We start from the raw sequence: 23,164 nt of genomic DNA, 5'->3' as shown, positions 1-23,164 counted from the left end.
AGACAGTATGTCCAGTATTGGGAAATTTCTCCCTGAGTTGTGGATAGGCAGGATGGAGGTGGGATTTCATTTTTCATTTTCTATGAGGAAGGGGCAGTTTTCGTGGCATGCTTCTTCTGATGGATATCTCTTTTCTGTTTGCGGAACAGGTGGTTGTTTTAGTGTGTGGGATCAGTGATAATCTTTTCAGCTCTCTTCTTGGCCCTGGTCTTATATAGCTACTATACTGAGATTTGCCTCAGGGTGGTCAGCATCTCTGCCATGCAGACAATTCAATTTCATTTGTAAATTGCTCAGACAAAACTTGAGTTGTACCACACAATGATGGATGTGGTAGGAAAATTTTCAGTGGTGGATCTGTAGAAATGGGATAGGGCTGGTTGAGAAATATTACATTTGAAAAATGATGGAAAAATTGTGGTGTTTTCCCATTGGCAATTGTTGGAGATGCTGGTGATGTTCCCCTGAGTTTGAAACTCTCCCCTACATTGACAGCTGTCAGTGATCATGAGGGGGAAATGAAGAGAAGGTTTCCTGCAAAAATGTATCTGCATTTCAGCTGTCTTCTGTCTGTTTAGCTTTATATGGTATAGTCCTCATTATTGGGGATGTAACCTACAGGGTGAGACTTTGGAATTCTAAGGTTCTATCATTCTACCAGTAAGTTCCATTCCAAGGTTTGTGTCCTCTCCATACTTGATCAGGTTGACAAAGAGGCTGCTGGAGCTACATTCATTCATGTATAGTCAGTTAAGGAAAGGAGAGAGCATATATTATTGTGGTACACCAGTGTTAAAGGATATGGAGTCAGATTGATAGGGTCAGGTGTGTACATTACCTGCAGTACTTTCCATCATGATGCTATTAATGCACTTACAAATGGAGTGTACACTCCATCTACACTGATCTACCCTCAATAGGGAAAGTTATCTGTTTTAATACAACTGTAATAAAAACAAATACTGATGTCCACAAACATGATCCTATCATAGGAGCCTGAACTGTCTTGTTGCTTGAAGACATAGTGGAGAGCTGGGAATCTGTTATAGATCTGATATGGCAAAGGGACTAGCCGGACAAGGCATTACACGACCACTGATGTTCAGACCACTGGCCTATAGTCATTCAGATTGGCCATTCATTCCTTATTGAAGATGTGATTAATGGAAGAGGATTTAAAGAATGTCTGTACTTTGCATAAGTCACAAGTTCCCAACCTTGGTCCTGGAGTACCCCCTGGAATAACACACCCACTTTGACTCAGAAAGAGCTGTTAATTAGCGGATTAGTTAAATCAGGTTTGTGAGGAGCAGGGAAAACACTAAAATATGCAGGACAGTTGTTGGACAGTTGTGGGACAGTCGTGGCCTAATTTTTAGAGAGTCGGACTTGCAACCCGAAGATCGAACCTGAAGATCGTGGGTTCGAGATTCAGGCCAGCAGGGATTGTAGGTGGGGGGAGTGAATGACCAGCGCTCTCTTCCACCCTCAATACCATGACTGAGGTGAGACCCTTGAGCAAGGCACCAAACCCCCAACTGCTCCCCGGGTGCCGCAGCAAAAAAAAGGCTTCTCCGGGTGTGTGTTCATGGTGTGTGTGTGTGTGTGTTCACTACTGTGTGTGCGCACTTGGATGGGTTAAATGCAGAGCACAAATTCCGAGTATGGGTCACCATACTTGGCCACAAGTCACTCATTAAGACAAGGGGTACTCCAGAACCTTGGCATTATTCTGTGGAGTGGTGGAGTGTGTAGCTATGGAGCGTGCAGCTGTGGAGTGTTATGGAGAGGAGGAGACAGTGTGACTATGTGACATCTTGATATCAAGGCTGTACCCAGGTAAATTAGAACCAAGCATATATTTTGCCTTTCAAATATGAAATTTGATGGTTAAAACACACAAACACACACACACACACACATAGTCACAACAGGACACGGCACAACTAGGTCAGCATAGCCCTTATGGGGCTCTGATGGGGCTCCCTAGCAGTGCAAAAGTAAAGCGTTTGCATTATCGTCCAGAGATTGCGAGTCTAAGTCCCAAAGATGCCACAGCCACAGCCATCCATGGCCGGAAGTCCAAAAGAGCAATATTGTCCATGCTCTCTGGGTCAGAGGGGTGGCATACTCTCTCCTCTGTCAATCATAAGAACACTAGCCAATTGTGGGTGTCCGAGAGCACTTTCCTCCGAGCAGGAGGAAGCAAGTGTTAGCCTTCATCCTCCCCCATTGGTAGGTGTGGTATGATAGGGAAGACTGTTGGGTGGGAATTAGCCAAAACTAAATTAAACCCACCTCTGACATGAAAAACAAACACACCTCTAACATGCTGATATTTTGGGTAGTGCTGTGCTTTGCTGCTTTTCAGAAGCAGTGGTGCTGAGATTCCAGAGCCAGCTTCCTTCATTAGACTTTCCTCATCACTACAGCTTCATAATCCTACACAGCATTAACTGCTGCATGCAGGTTGGAATGTGCATTAACAGTAGTAGACATTGGCTGCCTCCGAATATCCCTACTACCCTACTATACAGTAGCCGAAAAGCAGTATGCCAAGGGAGTAGTATGTTTGGTGGTAGATACTGAATCAAATGCAGTATGTACTGTCACAGTACATGATTTCAGTTTTAAATTGTAAATGTGTATGTGTGTTTTAGTTATCTACACTAAGCTCGCCATTTGTTAATATGAGAGGTACCCTGTGTACTCCGCTTCAAATCTCTTTCCTCGCTAGTTTGCTTGGTGTATGCGCTCATATATGTTTATAGCAGGTTTATCTATTTAGTATCACAACACACATCCAGTTTGCATGGATTCGGGTTGTTTAAGGTCCAAGAATAGCCTGTTTGTTGTTTTAAACAGACATATAAACCTCCCAGACTTGGAAGTTCCCATACAAGTAATTCGTTAGATTTTCCTTATCTGGGCAATATTCAGCATAGTATTTCTTTGGCATATTTATACATTTACATGGAGACTTTTTTGTAGAGCTGACTTGCTCAACATGGAGTGCACAAGATCGCACACTCTACAAAATGTACAGTATCACTACCTTCAGTGTTCCACGGTAATTTTCTACTGAGCCTGCTCATGGCAATCAAGCACAACTTTTGATGATTTTGTAAAAAGCGAGTTATCACTGCAATTAATTATATAAAGGGTATGATTGCTGATTCGTTTGCTTTTCTCCTAAGAACAGCTGAGCTGGCACAGTGTGTAGGCTGGCATGGTGGTGCTGTGCCATCAGTGTGGAACGCCACCACTGGAGCCTCCCTTTTAGAGATGTTAGACCCACCATGACTGAAAAGCAAAAATCAGATAAACCTGGCTGTGCAGTACTACTTCTGCATTTCATGAATATGTTTAGATTTTTTAGAGCATCCAATAAAATTGACCTTCTGAACAAGTGATTAATTCTGATCATGATATATGCTAATTTCTTGCTTTCTAACAACTAATGAGTAATGAACCTCAGTTAGATCCCCATAGGACTCCAAAACTGATTTCAGTTTAGTTCAATTTATTATAATCCACACCAAGATCATACTTTCTTTTTTGACAAATATGATTTAAAACATTTTAGGACTGTTTTATTTTTTTATTTATATGTATGTATGAGTATGTATGAGTAATATAATGTGCACTTTTCAGATATTTCCATTTTTTTGACTACGCTGGCCATTCTTCTAAATCATGCTTCAGTTTGGTTTCATGCTATACCGTCAGGTGAACACTAGAATCGGCAAGAAACACTGTTTCCCAGAACACACCGTGGCATACAAACATGGACGCCATGAACTACACTTCCCAATACCCATGGACATTGTCATGTTCATAGTTACGGGCTTTCTAATTACACACACCTGAACACAATCACTACCACACAATATATTCAAATCAATTCAATTCAATTTCATTTGTATAGCACTTTTAACAATGGACATTGTCACAAAGCAGCTTTACAGAAATATATAAATTCAGGATATAAATTTTAAATTTATGAATTTATCCTCAATGAGCAAGCCAGAGGCAACAGTGGCAAGGAAAAACTTCCTGAGACTATATGAAGAAGAAACTTTGAGAGAAACCAGACTCAAAAGGGAATCCATCCTCATTTGGGTGACACCGGATAGTATGATTATAAATAATTCCCTTCTAAACTGTATACTATATGGTCAAAAAGTGCAATTGTGTAACCACGAAAGTTCATAATAGTTTACGCACAAAGTCTATTTTGTTGAAGTTATCAACTGTTCACTGATGGAGACTTGAGTGCAAAACTGTTCATGGGAATTGCAGTCCTAAAGCTATTAAAGCAATTGTAGTCCTAAGCCACTGTAGCAAAACTGTTGATATCAATTGAAGTCCAAAGCCATCTTCATGGTTTCTAAGTGATACCATCCAGAGTAATCTCATGTAACTTTAGGCTGTCTGTGTGGGGCCATCCTCAGCAGCAGCGAATGGTTTCCAAGTGATAAGGACTCCAGTTTCACATCCACTTTGCAAAGTAATGGCCAGAGTATCCTTACCTGAACTCGCCAAGCTTTGATTTCTGTGTATTGCCATTCTGTTTTTCTGACTTTGCTCTGACTTTGCTGATTTTGGATTTTGCCCTGGTGTTGATGTTTGCTTATCACACCTTTTGCTTGTGTTTTGGATCATGTCCCTTGGCAATTCTTTTTGCATTTGCATCTGCCTTTACCTCTCTTATGACATGTACTATATACAGTATAATGCTACTGTTTGGTCACATAAAGCAGTGGTAACATTTTATTTTCTTTCGGCAAATTACCTTCCCAGGGTGGATCAAAATCAGGCAATTACACTATGTAACACAATTTTTGCTCCTGGGTAGTAAGTGTTATTTTCTAATTGCTTATGCCTCGAAAGTATAGCATTGAGTATTGCGGAATGACCCAGCAGTAACATAATTGAGAGCATTTGTCACTAAGCAGTTCCCCTATCACTGAAGTACTCCATTCTGATTAAAACACAGGGTAGCATGTATAAAAAATATTGCAAAGGTAAAACACGAGTGTGTCATTGAGTGCCAGTCTAAGGATCACCAGGAGGAAATTAAGAAAACTACACATAAAAAGATTTTTAAGCATACTTTGGATAGTTTGGAAAGGTTATCTGTTTCCCAAAGGAATTCTACTTAACATCAAAAAAAGGGAAGCACTTTATGTGAGGGCTTTATCATAGAACCTTTAAGAGCTCCCCCAGACGGACAAACCAAAGGTACAACCCTACCCACCAGGGAGTGTCTTTTGGTGTGCCTCATCCTCATAAAACCAGCAAAGTGAATCCACATTTCTGTTGTTAGATCCTGGGTGAAAAGTAATTACAATTCTGGAAGGAAAAAAAGCCCAACTTTCTTTTTTTGATTCGGGATTTTTTTGACAGGCACTAGGATGATCAAAATGCTGAGGTTGCTTCCTTTGTCCTTGCCTATGGTTTAAAAGGATGTTTGTCCTTGATCATTAGCCTGCTACTGACAAGTGATAGATATACATTATATTCTAGATTGGCCCAGGGTCTGTGGCCCTGTTCACACCTGCTGTTATAATGCATTCTGGACTTGTAATCGGATGATAAGTGGACAGCTGAGATGCATAGCTGTTCACACCTGGCATTATGAATGCGTCTCCAGTGACCACATGTGATTGGATTTCATACATCATTTCTGCTGGAGAAAGGCTGTCAAGCACATTTGTTATGACAGTCTTCTACTGCATTTATTTTCAGGCAAAAATGTCCCACAAATCCTATCTCTTCAACCTGTTTCAACCATTTTAATTGCATGGTCTAGTGACAAATTAAGCTATGAAAAGCAGCTGCTTTCATCTCTTCTGTTATAATATTTTCTTTTTTCCATTAGTCTAGTGGCAGAGAGCTCAACTGTTCAGCACGATATCCACACAGTCTCATAATGATTATGTATTTTCCGGCTAGGGCAATGACACAGATGAATATTTGGCCCTTCGTTGCTGTCTGAGACTTACTGAGATGGATTTGTGTTCACACTACAAATGCAATGTGGCAGTATGTGTCCAGGACCACCTCCGAATGTGACCAAAACCGATCACGTAGGATGCAAGTTAATACCAGGTGTGAATCGGGCCAGTGGGTTTGATTATAAAATAAAATGCTCAAAGATCTTAGATCTTTGATCTTTCATATGGTTTCTAAGACCGGGGGCCACTGGGGAGCCATCTATAATTTTTTCCTGCCATACCAAAAGTTCTGGAACCAAGATTAACCTCTACCAAAGTGATGGAAAGGCTAAACTGTGGAGAAGGAAAGGATCTGCTCATGATCCAAAACAAACATGCTCATCTGTCAAGCATGGTGGAGGTAGTGTCATGGCTTGGGCTTGCACGGCTGCTTCTGGAACAGGCTCACTAATCTTTATTGATGATGTAACTCATGATGGTAGCAGCAGAATGAATTCAGAAGTCTACAGAAACATTCTGTCTGTCAGTTTAAAGAGAAATACATCCAATCTAATTGGGAGGAACTCCATCATGCAGCAAGACAATGACCCAAAACACACTTCCAGCACAACAAAGGATTTCATCAGGGAAAAACAGTGGAAGATTTTAGACTGGCCAAAATCAATCACAAGGCCTTCACCCAACTGAACATGCATTTCACCTCCTGACGAGGAGACTGAAGGGAGAAACTCCCCAAAACAAACAACAACTGAAAGAAGCTGCAGTACATGACTGGAAAAGCATCACAAAAGAAGAATGCAACAGTTTGGTGATGTCAGTGGGTCCCAAATTGATGCAGTTATTGCAAGCAAGGAGTATGCAACCAAAAAAGTGTTATTTACTTTAATTTCCTCTAAGATTATCTGTCCCAATACTTTTGCTCACGTAAAGATTTGGTGGTCTGCCATCAAAGGTGCCAAGTTCTAAGCTGTTTAACACATCTAGATGTAAATATTAGGAAATGTAATCTGAATGTAATGAAATTGTAATGTAATTGATTACATTTTGAATATAATCAAAATGTAATGAAATCATGATCTGTCGTCTGATATTCATCTTTTGATCTCAAACCCAAATGCCTTCAGTAAAAACAAAAGAATTGGCGTTGTCATTCCAATATTTTCAGAGATGTCTGTAGAACCACAAACACAGTCAGCTTCACTGACAGCTTCACTACCACAAGTTTTGGTTTTCCTAGTAAAGAACAAAACATTTCTGTAAGTTTTACAGGAAAAAGGCATCTGTAACTATAAATGTAAATGTGACGAGATGTGATAAAAGTGATAAGATGACGTGACCCTAAGGGTAATTTATTCATATGAATACACTGGAGGGGAATATCCTTTGCACATATCTGGACTTCATTGTCTGGCAATGTGGTTCTCATAGAGGGCAAGATGACTGATGGTGTAGATAGGGTGTAAGAAGACGTATGACCCATAGCTGAAAAAGGTGAAGCTGTTGGAGTGAATGACCTATGCTAACTTAAATGCTAAACTAATTCCTTCTAATGTGTTTGTGAGCACCTCTGTTACAGCTTCATGTGTATTCAAAGAAATCTACTTTAATTCAGGGACAAAAGGGTTGACACAAGCACAGAATTTTCTGCAGGGGAAAAACTTATTCCAAACATTCGATACCAAAAGGAGAGCCTAGGTAAAAACGGTGAACACAAGGAACGAGTGCACAAACTACAATCCAAACAGAATAAGCAAAAGGTAGGATAAACCAGAGAATAAACAGGATTAAAAAAAAAGGGGGGGCTCAGAACTCCACAAATATCAATTATTGGCAGCATGAGTCTGAACAGGAAGTCCATATACAGTCCTCATAATAAGCTGTAAGTGGGAACAGGAAAGGGTGATCTATACACACAGAAAATGGTGGCCCTTGAGGGAGCTGTGATGCACAGTGTTTGTTAAAGGACTTGAAAAAGAAATGATCAGATGATTTGAGTAAAGTGGTAAAAACAAAAGATGTGTTCAGTGATTGATGTTTAATAATCAGCTGCACTATTAAATATCAATGAAGAATTTGTGCAGGAATTGAGATTACATATCCTGGAATCAAAATGTTAACAAGAACAGCATAGCTCTAACTCACCACCACATTTTCTGCATGTCCTTTCAAAACAGGACAAAGTAAAGTACAGTACGGCAATATAAAAACGCTAGATTAACCTGCGTGATCAGCATGGTCCTTCCCAGGTGCCGGAGCCACCTGTTCATTAATATACACCATCGTCAGGCTTAATAGTGACAGAGCAGTTACAGAATAATTGAATGAGTAGGAAGAACTGTGAGGCAAGACCTCTGACTTCAGAATATTCCTGGAACAGGTCCTAAATGAATGGTCAAAATGGAATTCCTGAGAAAATTCACTGAATGCCCTCTAAACTGAAATGTGTGTTACCCTCAAGTAAAAGAAACATTCATTCTTTCACTGAGATAGTCTACTTAAAGTTCTCCACATTGCCTCAAGTCATCACTCATTCACATAGTTATCTTTCATGAGAGAATCGATTAGTGTTATAGAATACTGGAAGCAGCTTGTGCCTCATAGCCCAGTCATCTCTCACTGTCTGATGTGACATTGTAGTGGCTTACTATTCTTACATGGATAGAGATTCAGTGGCTTTTACATCTCATTAAAATATACACTCACCTTCCACTTTAATAGGAACACTTGTACACCTGCTCATTTATGCAGTTATCCAATCAGCCAATCATGTACTGTAGCAGTAGCACAATGCATAAAATCATGCAGATACAGGTCAAGAGCTTCACTTAATGTTCACATTAAACATAAGAATGGGGAAAAAACATCTTATGAGTGGAGCGTCTGCAGGCTGAAACATGATGAGAGAGATCAGAAGAGAATGACCAGACTAGTATGAGCTGAATTTAATTAAGTTTCATGCCTGTATTAGTTGTTTATGTATCTACAAGACATAATTATAATCTTGGTCCTCCATGAAAAGATCTTCAGGGTCCTCGGATGACATCCAGTTGCTACTAGAACCACTGCTGAAGCAGCTGCTTTGTTGAACATCAATGAAACAATCAATGAAAATACTAATCAGGAAAGAGCAACAGCAACAAAAGCATTCATCAGTTATTAACAGGTATATGTACAATTCTGGCAGTTTTTTTCTTTTGAAAGATAGTAGCTTTTAAATATTTTATAATGATTGGAATAATCCTAGTCTGAGAGCTACCAGAATATCCTGCTGAAAATCACACCCTCTCCCACCCACACCCCTATCAGCCATGCTCCCCCCTCCCCCCAGCCATAGTCCTTATATGGGTTGTGCGCCAGGAAATATTACTTCTAGAGAGAAGAAAAAAAAAACTTGAGAAAGTAGTGCACCATATGGTGTATGTATATGTTGTTGTGCTTTTATTAAATTATAGCAGTTGTCATATTGTGTGGGGCATGGTGATGTAGGGCATGGTGATGTATTGCTTTGTGCCAAAACTGTCCCTTACAAGTGCATGCTAGCCTTTTGGAGATGAACTCCCACGTTGATCTTTAATACTTTTTCTTTGTCTCAGGCAGCGTAATGATGAAATTCAAAAAGATTTAAAACCTATATTTAAGCTTCAGGTCATAGTAGAAAATTTTGCCTTTGCACAGAAACATTAACCTGAAAATTATAAAGCAGAGCATAAATTCTTCAGAACTGAGCACCTGAGTGTGTATGTTGGTACCTGTGAATGATGCAAGAGCAACAGACTCATTATTGTTCATCAGTACTATATAAATAACCATTGTCTTGGATCAGGTCTCTAGAGCTCAGAGGCTTTGGAGTCATTGCAGTCAGTGCAGCATTTGTCTGTTTGTAAGTTGTGTATGCATCAACCTATTCATGAAACATTCAGAGCATTCCTTAAACTTGAGTTTATTTATCTTTGTGTTTCTTTTTGTCTCTTTTTGTACCTCCCTAGTTCCATTCCTTTCTTCTGCTTGTTGTATATTATGGGATAAATATTAAATAAAAAAATCCTCAGTTGACTCACTAAATCTAAGCACTTGAATACTTAGAATAATCCAGGGCACACATTCCTGGTTCCCATAGCCAAAAGTAATCTTGAAGAGACTTACAAAGGTTCAGTAAAATTTGCCATAGGCTTATTTCAAGTTAGATCTTTTAAATCAACAATGGGATGAGGTATAATAGTCCCTAAGCTCTTCAACGTAATGTATTGGTGCCTGTGCCAAAAATATTACTCTTTTAAGAATAGCTTTGCTTTCAATGTTAATCACAAAGCTGAAAATGTGTAATGTAGTCAAATGGCAGTTTGATAAAGTCATAGATTTTGAGGCAAATCACTGCCATTTAATTCTTCTCTAGAAAGTGCCATGTTCTGCCAGTAAGGAATTCTCCCAATATGAAAAACTGTGGCCAAGTCTTAGTGAAGTCAATATTTATGGAACTCACAGACAAATGAAGAGTATCTAAATGAAATGGATTTAGATACAGTACACTGCAGTGCAAGGAATGATATGATTGCCTGCAGAAGCCCATAAATTTATCACACCAAAGAAGTAAACATTGTAAATCCACAGGCTCTGAAAACATGTTCAGGCTATGTAAAAATCCATATTTTTTTGACATATAGTATGCATGAAATTTTATTCAGAAACTGCATGATGCATTCAATATACTAAATTTGTAGCACTAATGCTGCCTTCACGTGCTATCGGAATTATTTTAAATACAAGTTTCCCACTAGGAAGTTGCACATGAATGACCCCTCACGTCGTAATTACGACTGGGAAACTCTGAGATAATTTTGATATGCGACTTTCCAAGATGGGAGGAGTCCTAAACTTTCAACCTGGTGGAGGAGAGTACAGTTTCTTTACTGAATGACAGGTTTTGTTTCATTTTTCTAAATGCAGCTAATTGTTAGCGCTTGCTGTTTTGGTCATATTCATTTATTTATATCAGCAACCATTCTACATGTTGTATATTTTACACCATCAAAATAGCTTGTATTTAACCAAAATTCCATTATCGTCAGCCAGCTAGCTAACTGAGTAATATGTTATGGTGTCAAAATAAAAGTAAAATAAAACAGAAAAAAAGAAAAAAGAAATATGTATGAATGAACCTGGCGTTGCCCATGTTTCATGTTCTTTCCGACAACAAAGCATGTGAACACGACATACTCGTAATTGCTGCTTCAGAAGTGGGAAGTAGGATAATTTCAATACCAAATGAGGGCAGCTTAAGAGCCATGAAACAAGTGATCAAGCAGTTCCTGTAAATTCTAGATGTATGCACTCCTTATTGTCTTGCAGTGTTCATCTTTCCTGAGATAGGAAATCCTCAGTATCTTATTCTCACAATAATAATAATAATAATAATAATCATTATTATTATTAAAGCTGCATTTTCGGGGGCCAAGCACCCAGACTCGGTGAGCCACACATTCATAGACATGCTACAATTGTTGCCTAAGCAATCACAGGAAAGCAGAAATTTTAGGCCATAAATTTAGGCAATGGGATTCAAGAGTGATTTGTAGTTTCACTCATGATGTGTATGTTTTGACCACAGACAGTGGTGGAATTCTCTGAGTGTAGGAGGAAAGGTCTAGATGAACAAATGGGCAGCAGGGTGGCATTGCTGCAGCATTGTTTAGACAGGTGTTAAGATGATGTGAGCCAAATTTGGTGAAGATTGGACAAAATTTGGAGGAGGAGTAGCAAAAATGGCAGTTAGATGTATTTTTTAGGATGTTATTGTTACTTTTTATGAGTAGGTGGTATTTGTTGCATAAAATTTGTTGCATAGCCTCAGGTAATTGTCCTGAAGATGCCTACCAAGTTTTGTGTCAGTGCGAAAAGTTGTTGCTGAGAGTCAGATACGTTGCCCCATTACGGACAAACCATTTCAAATATTCAAAATTCTTTTGATAATTTTTGTGAGGCATACTCTGAAGATGCCATGTGCCAAATCTGGTCACGATTGGAGAAAATTTGTAATGAAAGTAATGAAGTAATGGAGTAATGAAAATATAGTTTTTAACAAAATCCAAGATGGTCGACAGGAAGTACACTTGAATTTCAGATGGTGGTGTGCGTTCACTTCTGCATACTCCAGGGAATTATAGGAAAAATGAACTGTGAATTTATCACAAACTCTTCAAATGATATAAGGGAAAAAAAAGAAAGTTGTTACAGTTCTTGACCACAAGGTGGCACAGTCACAAAACCTCTTGGGTACATTCAGAGCATGGTCCTGAAGATACTTAGCAAATTTTGGGATGATACCTGGAGGCATTGCTGAGATACACCCTCACATCCTGTTTGCATTTGCCAGCATATTACAGGAGAATGGGTTTGAATATCAAAATATTTTTGATAACTTATGTTCAGACAGGTCTCAAGATGATGTGAGCCAAATGTTTTGAAGATTGGACAAAATTTGGAGGAGGAGTAGCAAAAATGGCAGTTAGACAAGCATTTTTGGCACGTTATTGTACCTTTTGACCATTTAGGTGGCCCTACCATGAAATTTGTTGCATAGCCTCAGGTCATGGTCCTGAAGATGCTTACCAAGTTTTGTGTCAGTGCACAAAGTCTTTGCTGAGATACAGCCTCACTTCCTGTTTGGCGGCTTTGCCATCAGATACGTTGGCCCATTACGGGCAAAAGCTTAGGACTATTCAAAATTCTTTTGAGACTTAATTTTTTGAGGCTTACTCTGAAGATGATGTCTGCCAAATTTGGTGATGATGGGACAAAATTTGTAAGAGGAGTACCGGAAAAATGAAAAAATCCAAGATGGCAGAAAATCTAATTAGGAGGAAATTGTAATAGAGGGCTACAGTGAAAGCGTTCCCTACAGGACTATTACAGAGCTCTCTAGTACATTTTATTTGTTTGATGGCTATGTTTATGTAAATCAAGACTTTCTATTTATTGATAAGGTTTTAAGTTAATTTAAGACCCCTTTTCCCTCTTTGCACTCTGTTAAGAGGTGTGTTGATAAAGTAGAGACTATTGCCAACAGGAGGGCTGGAGGGAATAAAGCAACAGTGCTGGGAAATCACAGTCAATAACATAATAACAGTGTTGTTGCTTACTAACTGGTTAAATTGATTTTTGTTAAGAAAAATTGCCACTACCCAAATCCCACACAAACATCTATACACCATGGTAGATATGCAGATCTAATATCTATATACAATCAGTCCATAGGTATTTGGACAGTGACAATTTTCGTAATTTTGCCTACCACGACAGTGGATTTGAAATGAAGCAATCAAGATGTGATTGAAGTGTAGACTTTCAGTTTTAATTCAATGGGTTTAACAAAAACATTGCATTGCAATTACGGTAGCCATTTTTTTTAAACATAGTTTCTCCATTTTCACAGACTAAAAAGTAATTGGACAATTGACAGATAAGCAGTTTCATGGCCAGGTGTGGCCTGTTTCCTCATTAGTTCATGACAAATTACGGAGATAAAAGGTCTGGAGTTGATTCCAGGTGTTGAATTTGCATTTGGTAGCTGTTCATGGGGACTCTCAATATGCAGTCTAAAGAGGTGTCGATGCAAGTGAAGGAGGCCATCATTAGGCTGACAAAACAATTACATTTGAGCCTGTGAAAATGGAGGGACTATGTAAAAAAAATGGCTGTAATTACTAAATGGTTACGGCATTATAATGGTTACTGCCTACACTTCAATCACATCTTGATTGCATAATTTCATTGTGGTGGTGTACAGGGGCAAAATTACAAAGATTGTGTCACTGTCCAAATATTTATGGACCCGACTGTATGTTTTTGGTAGCTTCTTTCTGATATACTATTCAGTCTTCATGATATACTATAGTAAATGCATAAATGGTTCCAGAAGCACTGGATAATTAAATGTACCTGTTGAGAAGCATATGTCTATTAACAGTAACAGAGAGAGAGAGATAGATGGTTTGTGGCCACATCTGGCCCTGTACTCCATCTTCACATGTCGCATATACACATAGGGCCAACGACCACAGAGGGTGGACATGGGTAAACATGATATTCTTTTCAAAGGCACATTAGTGCCTTCTATTTTCTGCACATCCCATGCTGTGTATGGGCGTGCATTAGGGTTAAAATGCTCTACACACATTCAGAGAGAGAGAGAGAGGGAGAGAGAGAGAGATGAGAAATTAAACACACAGTTAGAAGGTTTGCTGCATGGAACCACTTCCTCCACTGTGGTGGGTACTGGGCACTGTGGTTTGATGTAAATTGTGTGAAGCTAAACGACACTACTTTTATTAAATTACTGTGTATCACAAGATCTTTCTCCAGACACATAATTAGCATATTTAGACTATGAAACATCTTGAACAAGCTTCTCTTATCTTTATGTTAATTTGTCTTATTTAACTAATGTTACTGCCCTTTTGAGCACAGCTAATCAATTGAAATTTAATCTAAATTTTATGTTGGTATTAAAGTTATCATTAAATCTGAGCCAGCCTTTGTTATCTGTTTGTGTTAGCTAACACTGTGTCCTGATGTTTGGAATGTATGTGGAAATCAACTCTGACAAACACACAAATGTTTGCTGTAAGATATCAACTGTTTTAAATCATATCAGAAATATTCACTCAGTCAGACTAGCCTAATGATAAAAGCAAACGCCAGACTACACTGTACCACACTCACTAACCGAATGCCTATGGCCAGGATATTGTCTCAGATTGTAGATACAGAATTACTGATAATCTATGAGCAGATATATTTAACAGCTTTCTTTAAACTAATCGTTTCACTTCCATTACTAAATTGCTATTAAAAGCAGAACACTGTCCACATTGGAACAGGGATAAGCTTCAATTGTGTCACCAAGAAACATTCAGTTCAATGAACCCTTTATTCTGCCCAGATGTACATCCTGACCACATGTTCAGGATGTAAATTATAGCATGCTTTATAATCTTAGAACAATCAGAATGTTTTTTCCCCTTACAAATCATTACTGCAGTAAGTTTGTTTTCTTATAAGATATTCAGCACACATTCACACCTCTGATTTCAACAGCATCCAAAGAGCCAGTGAAAAGCTTTTCTTTCGGAATATACTATATTAACTAATGCACACTCACACCTGTACTCTTTTTTACATATACATCATATTTTGAGCATTTTTCATCACACAATTTCACATACATGTGGCACATTTTAGTTTTGTCTCCTGGGAGATAAAAGGCTCATTTAAATATTGTTTCCTCCACTACTTTGCACATAACAGCACTCACCATTATTCTTTGAAAATCACTTGCAAAATGCCTATTACCTGCACAATTTATCTGAGCGCACATGCAAATTAGTACTAATTATTTGGGATCTTAAATGAGTGCCACTGTATATCCAGACAGCTGTTCCCCGGGCGCCGCAGCAAAAAAGGCTGCCCACTGCTCCGGGTGTGTGTTCACGGTGTGTGTGTGTCCACTACTGCGTGTGTGCACTTGGATGGGTTAAATGCAGAGCACAAATTCCGAGTATGGGTCACCATACTTGGCCACAAGTCACATCACTTCACTTCACTTCAAAATAAAGGTGAAAAAAAAACAACAACTGGTAGCTCTTTTATGCTGTGGGGGGCATTTTGCTGGAAAGGTTTGGGTCTACTTAGAGGGAAATGTTACTGCAAATTAATACAAAGTTATTCTGACTATCACCTTTATTCGATGATGGAAAATGTGTATTCTGATGGGAGAGGTATCTTCCAGGATAACAGTGTCTCTATAAACAACACACGAGGGCTCACTGAATAGTTTGAAAATTATGCAAATCATATGCAGTGAGGTCCAAAAGTCTGAGTCCACTAGTAAAAATGCTTCTCTTGTCATTCTTTTTCAATTTAACAAAAAAGTTTTCATTACAAGTGATATAATCAGCATCAACTTGAATGAAAATAGAATCTTAAAAATATTTACATGAGTTTCAGTATTCCTTAGTATTTGTTATGTCTCCTTTTTGCTTTAATGCACTCAAGCTGGCATAGACTCCCAAGTTTGTGTAAAAGCTGATGATCCATATTAGATCAAATCCATCAGTGTGTCATTTGAACACATGCTTCAGTGGAAGAGATAAGACAGAAAATCTGATCTTTTGTACAAAGCAGTTAACATGGTCAATTTTCAAAATTCTAAAACTTTCTGTTTATTTCCAGGTTTTTATTTTTAAAAAATTCCAGATTTTCAATGTGGTCTCAGACTTATGGACCCCACTGAATGTATGTATGTATGTATGTATGTATGTCTGTATGTATGTATTGTATTGTATTGTATATATGAGCATATGTGTTGGGGGATAATGGGCTAAAAACTTTATACTATTTTGATATTACAACCACTACTTGAAATATGCGCTGTTTATTGGATTTAGTGTATGTGCCTTTGTTTTTATAACCATGAGAATATCATGATGAAGCTCTCATCAGATCAGTTTGTGTGTTAGAGTGAGAGGATGTCACAGAATCAAAGATGTTGCAAAATTGAAAGGATTTTGAAAAACTTTAGGTCAGCTAAGATGAAGTGGGAAAGCCTTGTTAAAAAATGATACCAGGTGCATTTGTGTGTGTATATTAGAAGGTAGATTGCGAGGTGTTTTTTTGTGGAAAACTGCTGACTTGCAAATGTGCAGTGTGCAGCAGTACATAGCTACTCTGCTGTGTATTTGAGCAACATTCAGTGTCTCAGCAGGCTGATTTTCTTCCACATCATCCCAAAATACACCAACAGCAGTGACCAGATTTCTGCCAGGGAATAAGTCAGGAGAAAAACATCTAAGCACAGTGCTTTCTGATTAATCATCTGTTAAGACTGGGGGAATAAGGTGTATCTAACCTAATAGTTATAGCCTTTTGTTCTTCAGTGGAGATTAGCAGAATTGCTCAGTATTGTTATGTAATAGATTCACTTTGTTCCTTTGTCCTTATTTCTGTCATTTCCTACCCCTTTTGTTTACATTCTATCTTATCTTTTTCTTTATACTCTTATTCTTTTTCTTTATTAAGGCCATCAAGAATCTGTGTCCCGTTCCATGCCATCTGTTTCGTGATATGCTTCAGAACCACCACTGATTCTTTTACCTACCTTACCTACACAATTATCATCATAACTGAATTTGATTCATTTTCAGTTTTAGAGTAGGTTACCCTTTCATCTTTATGTTCCTGCACATTGTATGCCGTGGTTCTATAGAGATTTTCTGTCATTCGTCATTAGTGAGCAGCCAGCCAGAATGCTTCAGCTTAAAAGAGAGTATTGGGTTATTCCGGTCATCAGAGAGTTTAAAAGCTTGTAAAATCCTGTTGCAAGCACAGTCATGCTCTGGCTGTCAGTCTCTCTTTGTTTTGAAGTGCTTGAACTTTCAGTCGATCTGTAATTAGCTCCAAGGGAGTAGGATTTCCTTGTGTATACACTCCTCCTACCTCTCACTTTCCCTCACAACACTACCTCATGCTTACAAGGACAAAGGAGCACACACTTAGTAGCCTATGTCTCTGTTTATGCTGTAAGGCATTATACACATATAGTATATACACACACACACACACACACGTTTTGTAACCTTTGTAACATACATATTGAATATACAGTGGATTTTGTAATGTAAAAAATAAAAAAATAAACAGAGATAAATCATGTCAGATCTTTTTTCACCAAAATTCCAACAACAAGCTTCAGAGGCCTGCACGCTTTGTGCCAAAATAGATTGGTGTTTGGAATTATCCATGACTTCCATCCATCCATCTATTTTGACTAGAGTCCCAGTCCCAGCTGAAGAGAAGCAGCCTCATAGCATGATGCTGCCACCACCATAACTTACTGTGGGTATGGTGTAAGATGTCTTGTTTTTGCGCCAAACATAAGTTTTACGATTATGCCCAAAAAGTTGCACCTTGGTCCCATCAGATCATAACACATTTTGCTATTTAGGTGGGCTTGGATTTTTTTATTTTTCTTTTTTTTTTGTGAAAAAGGGCTTCTGTCTAGCCACTCTACTCCATAGCCCAGACATGTGAAGAATATGAGAGATTTCTGTCACATGCAGGGAGTATTTAGTACTTGCCACATATTCCTGCAGTTGCTGTAGGTCTCTTGGCAGCCTGCCTAAGGTTTTGGCCTTGTCATTTTTTTTAATTTTGGAAGACATCCTGTTTTTTGTAATATGGTGCCCCATTTTCTCCACTTATTTATGATGGCCTTCATGGTGTTCCATGGTACATCTAATGTTTTGGAAATTCTTTGTAGCCCTCTCTGGATTGATTGCTTTCAACAAAGAGATCAAGTACAGGCTTTGTAAGCTCTTTGTGGACCATCAGCAGTCAGATGAAACCAAGAAGATGTCAAGAAAATCCTGATCATAATTTGGGGTTAATCAGAATCACTTCACTGATAACAGGTGTATGATAATTTTGAACATGAGTTTGAAGATGACTGGTTATTTTGGAGCACATTCACCTGCTCCTTTGCACTTTGTGCATTTTCCTTTGTTTTTCTTTTTTGTTCCTGAAATGATTCTATTTGTTTTTCACTTGAATTTTGTTAGTTGCTATGTCACATGCTATTACTTTTGCTAGGGTGGCGCATGTTTCATGACATCCTGTTTTAATTCTAATAACCATTTGAATTTAGTAACATTTGATGGACTTAGTGATTAAAATAATTTAGAGTACAAAGTAGCATTCAACTCGAATAACCAGCCCCATTCTGCTCTGTGCTCTTCTACAGCTAATCTGCATGCAGAGATGCATTAAGCTTTGAAGGGCACTTTAAAAATTAAAGATTTGTCTTTACTTTTTTATTTCTAAGAAGGTGTGTTTTGGATTCCAGTTTGACCTCTGTGGAGAAAATTGTTGTAATTGCCCACAGTAGCCCCAGATGCTTAAAGATACATGTAAGAAGGAAAAAAGGTTTAATAATATGGCTCAATATAGTACTATGCGGTATTCTCAGATTCGGGAACAGCTATAGATATGTAACAGCGTTAATATGTCCATCCTTTCTTCACTCACTTAGTCATACACTGACACATATTTGTGATTAGTCATCAGTAGGTCTAGTAGGAGATGAGCTCTAGTGTACCTGATTGGATTATGTCACACTACGTGATTCCTGCATTCTGGACAGTATGATGGCACGTGTTTAATCCTATCGCAGTACACACACATACTTCAACCATGGTCATCAGATCCAAGCCTCCACTCCTGATCTCACACACAAAAACATGACAGGCTTGCGAGACACAGGGAGACACACAATCTACTGTACATCTACGTCAGAGTTTGAAACTTACAATTTAAGGTACCGCATTTAGAGTTGTCATATGGAGGCAGAAAAAACTGGACTTATGGTTGAGGTCTACATTGTTTTGTTTAGAAAACTGATTGTTTTTCCACAGTCAGGTTGAGATTTTCCCCAACCATATGTTAAGCAAGTTGTCTTCTCTATCTCTCTCCATTTCATTCTGTCCCTGTGCCTCTGCTTTCTTAACTGTTATCTCTGGGCCCCCAATGTGACCGAAGTGAGTAATAATTCACAGGACGACAATGAAAGGAGAGGGGCAGAGAGGAAGTAAGGAAGGTGAATCCAACTTAATGCTTTCACTTCTTAGACCTCTGGAGCCCAAAGTCACTCTCTGACAATTTAGACATGCAAAACATAAATGTATTCAGCAAGACAAAGTCATCTTCAGAAAATAGGTGCTCTCTGACTTTAAAACCACTTTGTGTTGGGCCTCTTGAGCCCACCAGATGGCAGCCAGGGCTGAGTGTTAAGTTTGAGTTGAGTTTGAGTTAAGTTTGAGTTTGAGTGTGAGTTAAGTCTGAAGCCGAGCTTCATTGTCTCAACCTGGAGTCAACCTGGAATCAGTCAGTTATTAACTACTCCTGTCATCCGTTTACAAGAGCTACTTAAGGATTCTGTGCAAACATTCAATATTTTTTTAATTTACACTGCTCATGGCCACTGAACTATTTATAATACATTTGATCAATAAAGATATTTAGGGGGCAAGCACTGCATGTGCATAGGCACCTATTGTAATTGTTAGTGTTCTTATTATTATTCTGTTTCTTCTTCTTCTTCTTCTTCTTCTGGTCTTGAGTCTATGGCAGCCCAAAGAACCATACATAGGAAAGTTATGAAATTTGGTACACAGATAGGGGACAGTTTGAAATGTTACCATAGCAAATTTGGAGTCGCTATCTCAAACCCTTTAGCGCCACCAACAGCTCAAAGTTGCACTCATATTTATGCTAATAACTTTTGAACCGTATGGGCTAGAAAAAAAAATAAATTTTTCCTCTGATTTGTTGGCTCATGTCGAGTCAAACGTCATTTTCTGTAGTGAAAATTTTTCCACCATTTTAAATTTTCTGAAAAACCTACTTTTTCAAACTCCTCCTAGACTATATGTCCAATTTTTATGAAAATCGAATCAGATCATCTTCAGACCATGCCAACAAAAAATTATCGAATTCAAGTTGATTAGTCAAACCGTTCTTGAATAACGCATGAACGAATTTGACAATGACCATGCAAAAATGGACATGATGCTTATATATCTCTGTAACACTTTGGTGTATTCAGACCAAACTTAGCATATGTTACAGCCATCATGACTTGAGAGCACTTGCACAGTTTCAGAACAGTGCCGCCCAGTGCTCATGAGATATGAAAAAAGCATATTTTTGCATTTCATACCATTTTCACAAAATTCAACTCAGATCATCTTCAATCTGTGCCAGCAATAACTCATGGATTTTGTGCTGATAGACCACACCGAACAGTCAGTCTGACTAACTTAAAAATTGGCATGCAGCGTCTATGTCCATGTCCATCACTGTCCTTGAGGACAATCTTGTATCTTAAAAACAGGGCCACCATCTGCTAATCACATTTCAGATATTTTTAGACAAGATCACTAATACAAAACACTGTGGACATACAGTATTTACCTTTTGGGCTAAGAAGTTTGTGCAAATGTTGTTTTATATAATGATCTGAGGCTGTATCTGTGGAACTCTTTGATGTATTGTGATGCAAGTTTATATGTATGTTCATCCAATGGCCATGAATTTCACCTCTTTCGATTCCTTCAGTCATACAGAAACCAGTCATATACATTTTTGTCAAAAAATGACATCATGTCAAAAAACTACTTTTTCAGAGTCGTCCTAGACCAATTATCCAATCTTCACCAAATTTCACATAGATTATCATCAGAGCATGCTGGCAAAAAACTTTTTGATATCTCAAACTGTTTCCATGTATTGCATCGTCAAAGTTGACATAAGCACCATATAGTGTTTTATGCAATATCTTGGCAACACTACTGCCTATTGCACTGAAACTATATGTAAAATCATGACCATGCTCTGATGCTTGCTTAGCTCCTTACTTTGCCTCTGTTGTGCTTGGCCCTGTAGTTTAGCCCCATAGTTTTCAATTTTGACAAACATTTAGTGCCTTAACCTACCTGAACTATTCAAAATTTCTTATTGTGTCAGTGAGTTTTGACATCTAAGGAAGAATGCACACTAGCTTGGAATGCACAGTGTATAAAAAGTGTAAATCATTGGTATATACACTTTATCAGGAACACCTGTACACCTGCACATTTATGCAATTATCTAATCAGCCAATTATGTGGCAGCAGCGCAATGCAAAAACTCATGCAGGTACAGATCAAGAGCTTCAGTTAATGTTCACGTCAAACATCAAAATGAAGAAAAAGTGTGATTTCTGTGACCATGACATGGACGGTGGTACTAAAAGGGCTGGTTTGAGTATTTCATAAACTGCTAATCTCCTGGGATTTTCACACTGAACAGTCTCTAGAGTTTACACAGAATGGTGCGAAAAACAAAAAACACTGAGTTCTGTGGGTGGAAGAGTAAGAGTAAGAGTAAGTAAGAGTAAGATATTCCTTTATTTGTCCCGCAGTGGGGAAATTGCATTTAGCAACAGCAGGGGTACAGTACAGAAAGAGTATGCACACAAGAACAAGATAGATTAAAATGGAAATGCCATGTCAGAGGAAATGGCTTGGTTTGAACTGCCAGGATATAGTAACTCATAAAATCACTCTTTACAACCATGGTGAGGAGGAAAGCATCTCAGCATGCACAAAACATCAAACTTTGAGGTGGATGGGCTACAACAGCAGAAGACCACATTGACCACACTGAGTTCCACTCCAACAGAAATCTGGGGCTATCATGGGCACAGACTCACACAAACTGGATATTGAAATATTTGTCTTAGGTGGCCACTATGGGTGTTTCTCAAGAATATCAGAGAAGGCAACTGAGTCTGATCTTGACCGAAATAGTGTCCTGAGCTTTACGGTCATCCAACTAAAGCATCTGATTACCTGTCCATACAGACAGTGGCTATTCTGGGCTCCTTTCTCCTATAATGTGTCATTACAGTACAACTTCAGAGTCACTCTATTTTCAAAAACAATCCCCAAAACATACTGTATACATATAGCCTATGTTAGATGAAAAGCATGTGGTCCATAGCTAGACCAGCTATCACTTACACAGTAGTATTAGCTAACCTGCAGGATTAATCTTTCCTTTGTACTCCAAAGTAAAGCAGCCTTATCAGTTACAAACATCTGCTAGGAAAAAGTAGCTACCACAGTCTGCTACAGTAATGTTAAATGAAAGAGGTTGCTGGGTCCATGGGTAGTGCCAGGGATGGGCTTATGGAGCTTAAGTGCCACGTGTTTAGCAAATATCCAAAACTTTTTTCACTTTTACCCTACATTCACACAGTCATTAATTCACCTTGCATCACTGTAGTAGCTCTACAGTGGGCATTCTACATAGGGTACAAACTACATAGCTAGTTATAGGGTTAATGAAAGACCACAAATCAGATGCATTCTCGGTTTTAACGAAAACATTCAGTATGGAAATTATTATGGATAAATGGCATCCGTGCAGTGCCTCACTGTTTATTATCAAACAACATTTGGTGGCCGTCTGTTGGCAGAAAAAAAACACCCAGATTTTGTATTTCTGCTTCCAGCATTTGAAATCCAAATTAACAGAAAATATCACTGACATGGTAAGAAAAGCTGCTTAGATATGTAACTGTGGCTGTATATTCATTGTAAAATTGGGGATTC

Source organism: Pangasianodon hypophthalmus, chromosome 3 (assembly GCF_027358585.1).
Source record: "Pangasianodon hypophthalmus isolate fPanHyp1 chromosome 3, fPanHyp1.pri, whole genome shotgun sequence".
NCBI classification, from domain to species: domain Eukaryota; kingdom Metazoa; phylum Chordata; class Actinopteri; order Siluriformes; family Pangasiidae; genus Pangasianodon; species Pangasianodon hypophthalmus.
This window is presented reverse-complemented; position numbering follows the sequence as displayed.